Here is a 6,765-nt window from a genome sequence, read left to right as displayed (position 1 = left end):
AGAGCCCCAGCAACGAGAGGATGATGGAAGGCATCAGATAGCCAAGGAAGCCATGACATCTGAGGGATTGAAGTTCCCAGATGAGGAGGACCCTTCAGGGGTGAACTGAGGCTATGCAACTGCTTTTTCCCTGGGAAGAGCTGATGACACTGGGAGTGGAATTGAGGCTGGGAGACAGGGTTGGGCCAGGCAGGGGGCCACTCAGCACAGCGTTTGCTAGGCCGGTGGCACTGGAGTGGCCAAACTGGAGACCCTGACTGGCTTTGCCTTCCGGACAAGCGCTGGCCTCTGGGACTGAAGGTGAGCCCCCACACTGTGGTACTTAGGAGACAAAGGCCATCCAGGGAGAAGGACTTAAGAACACAAGGCAAAAACAGAAGCCCTGGAGACGGGATCGACAGACACCGAGGGTCAGCAGCTGCTCCCGCCCTGGAAAATCTGGCCCATCGGGACACAGCCGGGAGCTGCGAGAGTCTAGTTTTGACCTCCGGTGAAGGTTATGGCCGGAAGATGGAGAAATCCAGACTTCTGATGGTTGTTTGGGGCGTGGCCCAACAAAAATGAGCATGGACTTTGAACACAGGTCACCCCTTAAAACATGAGCACCACTGGGAAGCTGTGAGGGACACAAAGCTAAAGAACCAGGTCTACTCATCCGGCCCCCACCACCGGGCCTCCAGAGGATGGCACGTCATCTCTTTCTCCCTGTTTTCTTACCTGAGTCATGAGCCCCCCAGCCCTGACCCCCAACAAGGATGGAGAGCCGGGGCTCCATATGCTGAATCTGATGGGGCCTCAGAGCGAGCACGGAGAACTCCTCTGTGCGCCCACAGTAGCCAGAATGCAACACGATATACCAAACAGCAAAAGTTGGGGGATGACCCCCCACAGATCTCCTGCTCTCGGGGTCTCTGATTCAGTGTGGATATACTTGAGTCTCTTCCTACAAAAGTTTCTGTTTTTCCTTTTTTAAACTTTTTTAAAACTTCCGTATGGTTGACATACAATGTCCTACTAGTTTCAGGTATACATCATAAGGATTCAATGTTTTTATACATTATAAAATGATCCCCGCGATAAGTCTACTTCCCATCTGTCACCACACAAAGTTATGACAATATTATTACTGACTATACTCCCCTGCTGTACATCACATCCCCAGGACTGATGTGTCTTATAACTGGAGGTCTGTAGCTCTTAATCCTCTTCACCTGTCACTACCCTCAGAGGCCAGGCCTCCCCATCTCCAGACACCCACCGTTTCCTGTATCCATGAGTCTCCTCCTGCTTTGTTTTGTGTTTCTTCCTTTGTTTTTTAGATTCCCCATGTAAGTGAAATCCTATGGTATTTGTCTTTTTCTCTGACTTATTTCACTTAGCATAATACCCCTGAGATCTATCTATGTTTCAAAAATGGCAAGAATTCATTCTGTTTGTTCCCATTACGGTTCTCTAATTTGTTTGTTTGTTTGTTTTTCCCTTCACAAAACTGACCATAATATACAATAAAGGGTTTTTAAATATCTGTTTTATTTACCAGAGTTGTATGCTCCCAACAGAGGGTTTAAAACCAGATGGAAAATATTTAATACCAGACTTTAAAAAAAATCGAAGTCTCCCCGAGTCACCATACTTACTTAATTTGCTCATCCATGCCCGAGGCCTGTGAGATGATCGACTGTGTTCACGGGGCTTGGTTTATATCCTGGTCCCTGCCCCCCAAGTGGAAAAGACTGTGTGATCAGAAAGTGATGCTTGGGGATGGGAGGGTACCAGTTCCTAGCTATGTGAGTCTGAGCAGCCGGCAGAGGGCATGGGGACGCTCTGCTGGAAAGAGGAAGGAAAGCTCACCTCCTCCCCAGCAAGGCAGGTGAGAAGCAAGGAGCCACGGCCACCAGGAATCTGGGGCGCCGGGCTGGGCTGTAACACACTCCTGCTTTGCTAGTCCACGTCTCAGGGGGTCTGTAAGTTTGCTGATGAGCTCTGCAGCCCTGTGTCTGTCTCCAGGGGCCTCAGCTGGGACTCGGGGGATGGGGCTTAAGGATAACAGCGAACCGAACAACATATGGTGTATTTACCGAGGATGAAGAATAGAGATTTACCAACAGGAGCGGCCAATCACAGGGAATTCGAAGGTGAAGCCGCCCTCAAATTCCTGATGGATGGAATAGCTCAATTAGCCTAATTATGCAATGAGACTAATCTTGACTTACATGTCCTTGGATGTTTTGTCATTTTATGTTCCCCCGTGGGTCACTGGCCCCGAGCAATGAACGTCTGCTTTCTCCATTTCCCCATGTGGTTTAGCCTGATACCAAGTGTGGAACAGGCACCCTCAAAATGTTTACAAAGAGAGAGGATGGCAGAGACAGTTACATCTGCCTGCCTGATGTGTACTCCCTCCGTCTCCCTTACAACCAGAACCTTGCTTTTTCTAAAGGTAGTAACATACCCAGCAAAAAAATCATGTATTTCTCTCTATAAGATCTCTATCTATCACAGCCTGGTCTTCATTGTATGAAGCTGCTGAGGGAAGCGTCCACGAAAGTCCTTCAAAAAAAAAAGAAAGACTTGTCTGGCTCAAGCCTTTTGCCTTCACTTTTTCCCTTATTTATGCCTGAAATGGGTGTGATGGCTGGTGCCCCAGCAGCTATATTCCATGCACGAGACTAGGCTGAATGAGGACAAAGCTAGAAGCAGCCAGGGGCTGCTGAAGACATGGTAGAGCTATTGGGCTGACCTGCACAGACAAGGTCTGGAATCCTCACTACAAGAGAGCAAAACAAGCACCTCTCTTAAGTCAGGCACGGTTTTTGGGGGGTGGGGGGAGTGGTTGCTGCTAACTCCGCTCATGAAGGAGAGGGCGAGGAGAAGGAAAAAGCATTCTAGATCAACTTGAAATTCAAAAACCGTTTCCTGCACCACCACCAGATCTTGACTCATCATTTAAACACAATGACACGTTACAAACTCTGCTAAAGTCACAGGCCATGTGGTACAGCAGCCAGAGCCAGCAATGAGCTGGGAGAGGGGCACTTCCTAGGTGAAAGACTGTGCCTCTGGGCTTGTTGTGAGAGATGATTTAATGTCGGATGCAACCTACCCTAGCGGTATTCCAGAAAGATCAGTCCCTCCACCTTCCCCATGGGAATGACACACAGAACCTGGAACGCACAGAGTCTGTTAAGACCCCAACAGCTCTGCCTGTGGTGGGAGGGCTCAGTGAGGCGCTGCTGGTCACCTCATACTCTCCAGAAACTCTGATGTCTTTTACATTAAAGAGAGAGAAAAGGCAGGCGGGGGGTGGGGGGGGGACACAGATTATTAGTAAACAAATAAATCCGTCTAGCAGACAAATTCTTCCTGACCACAGTGGTGAAACCAGTAACAGTCCCCAGCAAGGACAATGCGGAGACTCTATTGCGGCTGTCCTGCATTGAACCTGTGCAGCCAGCCACCTTCTGTCCAGGCCACAGGCCAGGCAATGGCTGGTGAGAATAAAGAATGAGCCCTTCTCATTCAGAGTACCAGGTATCTGGGAAGTGCTGCCGATGTTCAAATTAAGAACAACTACACGCGTGTGTGAGCGGGCAAGCAGGGATGTGTGACGGACAGCCTCACTCCTGGTTCCCCTGGCATGAAACTCGGCAAACACTGCACCATACTCATCACTGTGGGGCAGATTTGGCGAGGACAAGGGCAAGAATGTTGCGTGTCTACAACTAAAATGATTAGAAGTTAAAGGACAGTGTTATTAAAATTAATGTCCTCCTTCTAGAATTCTGAGGCCAGATACAACCTCAAAGCTGCCATCAATCACACCCAGCTAGCCCGTCTGACACCCAGCAAACCCGTCTGACACCCAGCTAGCCCTTCTTATACTTGGCAAAGGTCTAAGGCTAATAGGGACCGACGTGGATTCCAATCCAAGGGCCTGAACAGCTTCCCAGCTGAACAACACTGAGCCGCGATCCTAACTCACTCCTAAGCTTTGGCCTCCTCATTTGTGAAATGGGCATAATGTCACGTATGCCCCACAGGGTTTCTGTGAGGATTAGAAATAAGACCCGTGTAGCAAGATCCGGAGTGCTAGAGGGGCCAGACCCCTGGCGGTGATGGCGGTGAGCACGCTTAGCATCGTGGCTGTCCCAGGGACGGCCCGTCGTCATCACCATCACAGCTCTCACTGCTGTAACTACACGGACACAGTTGTCATTGTCATGGATCCTTCAAGATCTCAGAGGAGTTGATTCCAAAGGTTTTGTTGCCACAGGAGTTCGACATTCCCGAACCTTCGGCATCAGGGTGCCCTGTGTTAGGTCTAATCTGAACTTGTGTTTCTTTCTATGGTAGCAGACTGTGATCTCTCCAGCTCTGACCTCACCAGTACGGGAAGCACCCTGATCTATAAATAACCTCTTCAATTAACAGCAAAGTTTCTATGTACATAATGCTTTGAAGGTATAAGCTTATGAAGGCCAGACCTGAGTTCCCAGCGGACTGTTTAAAATCACCCCAGGATTGTTGATCTTCGGGCTAAATGGGTGGTCACGACAGGGTGTTTCCCGAAAGGTAAACCCCACAAGTCATTAGGGGGGAAACGAGTCGACAACTTGCCTAACTGGGTTCCCAGCAAATTAGTTGTGGAAACAACCAGAGGCTTTTCTTGCTGCATCTTGGCCCCGTCCTTTCGTGGTTTCTTTTGCCCTCTGCCCTCACCAGGGCAGAGGGAGGGGAGCGCATGGGAAGCCAGGAGACAGGAGAGAGAGGGAGAGGCGTGCAGCCACCGCTGCGAAGCAAGCAGCAGACCAGCTGGGCACGGAGATGTCCCCCAAGGTCAGCCAGAATGCAGGGAAGCTCCAGGGGCAGGGCAGGGGGCCAGGGTGGGCTTGGGTATCACCACGGGCAGGTACAGGAACAGCTTCATGCCAAGGAATCCCGACGGGCTTCTGAGACACCTGCCTCCCTCGGTCCCCAAGTGGCATCTATTCTGGGCTCCACTGGGGATTCTAGCAACTCTCCAAATTCATCCATTTGTTCAGTCAATGTTGGTCCCTGCTTTGTGCCATCCCACCTGGGATGCCTCACTGTCCAAAAGAGAGAAAAACGTCCACCTTTGGAGTATGCGATTTAACGGAGGAAGTCAGGGAAACAGCAGAATAAAGACGTGGATGGAAGGATTCTAAGTGCAACATCCATGGCAGGAGGTGAAAAAAAGATGGGGTAAAGGAGATCGAGGTGGGAGAGCAGGTTGTATTTTCCCTGGGAATGTCAGGGTCACCTCGAAGTGCCATTGGACAAAGGCTTGGAGGAGGTGACGGGGACGGTCACACAGCCGTCAGAGGGATACCCTCCAGGTGGAGGGCACAGCCAGTGGCCGGCGGTCAGAGGAGAGCAGGAGGCTGGTGTGGCTGAGCGAGGTGAGCAGCAGGGAGGGTGGTAAGAGTGGAGGTCAGAGAGGCAGCGAGGGGCTGGCCACTGCCGGACCCTCCAGGCCCCGCTGGGACTCTGGTTTGTACTCGCGCAAGACGGGGGCAAGATGGGAGGGCTCTGAGCAGGAGTGACCCCCTCTGCAGACCCGTGGGAGTGTAACGCTGGTTACTGGGTTGAGAACACACCACAGTGGGGAAAGGGCAGGCACAGGGAGACCAGAGAGGTGACAATGTCAGAAGCGGAAGCGGTGGGAGAGCGTTGTGTTGTGGAGCGACTTTCAAGGCAGCCAACAGGCTTTGTTGATGCAACGGGCATGGGTGCGAGAGAAAGAGGAGAGAGTCAAGGAAGACCCCAGATTGGAGCCCTGAGCGACGGGGACAAGGCTGCCCTTGAGAACAGAAGGGCTGCTGGCAGGGGCACCTGGGTGGCTCAGTGGGTTAAGCCTCTGCCTTCGGCTCAGGTCATGGTCTCAGGGTCCTGGGATCGAGCCCCGCATCGGGCTCTCTGCTCAGCGGGGAGCCTGCTTCTCCCTCTCTCTCTGCCTGCTGCTCTGCCTACTTGTGATTCTATCTCTCTCTCTGTCAAATAAATAAAATAAAATCTTTAAAAAAAATTTAAAAAAGATTTAAAAAAAAAAAAAAAAAAAGAAGGGCTGCTGGCAGAAAGGGCTTGGTGGCAATTCGGCCATCTCCAGACACCCACATGAAGAAGTCAAGTAGGCAGGTGGGCACCAGAGCTGAAGTTTTAGGAGGGCGGTCTGGGATGGGAAGTAGAGATGCCAACAGGTGAGCCACTGGCTTAGCGATGGCAGAGAAGCCCTAAGACAGGAGAACGTGCCGCTGAGCTTACAGACCTGTTCACAGGTGGGCAGCGGAGAGCAGCTGCGCACGCCGTCTGCCATTCGGGGTAGTGGTTCCTGCTTTGCTACCACCTGCTGCCCTTCTCTAAGGTAACCCCTGCAAAGTCCCTGAAAAACCAGCGGCAGCCTAGTGGATTCTTACCTCCTGAGAACCTATGAACTGATGCCATGAATTAAGAGCACTGAGAGTCACGATCATTCATTCACGGCTGCTGGGCATGGGGGGCTTGGGGGCAAGAGAGTCTAGGACAAGGTGCCCTGGAGGTGATGATTCACACCCACTTACCTCCTTCCCCCGATAAAACCGCTCACCAGGGTTATCAGTGACTGCGCTGGTAGCCACCCCATCCCATCCCCTCAACCCCCTGCAGATACCCCACTCTCTCCTCCATCTGGCCTCAGGGATGCTGCCTGCCCAGAGAGAAAATAAGCACAGAGCCTACTTCAGCACCTCACACGGGGGCAGGCACTAG

At 51.6% G+C, this 6,765-nt stretch overlaps 1 protein-coding gene across 1 annotated transcript in view; it reads right to left on the bottom strand.

Moving 5' to 3' along the window:
* EFCAB6 (EF-hand calcium binding domain 6) overlaps positions 1-6,765 on the bottom strand; it is a gene marked incomplete at its 3' end in the record, with an annotated part of 203,919 nt that overhangs the window by 95,011 nt on the left and 102,143 nt on the right. The window lies entirely within an intron of this gene.

Source organism: Martes martes (genome assembly GCF_963455335.1).
Source record: "Martes martes genome assembly, chromosome: 8".
Classification (NCBI taxonomy): Eukaryota; Metazoa; Chordata; class Mammalia; order Carnivora; family Mustelidae; genus Martes; species Martes martes.
Note: the sequence above shows the minus strand (reverse complement) of the source record. Positions and strands in the feature narration are given on the sequence as shown.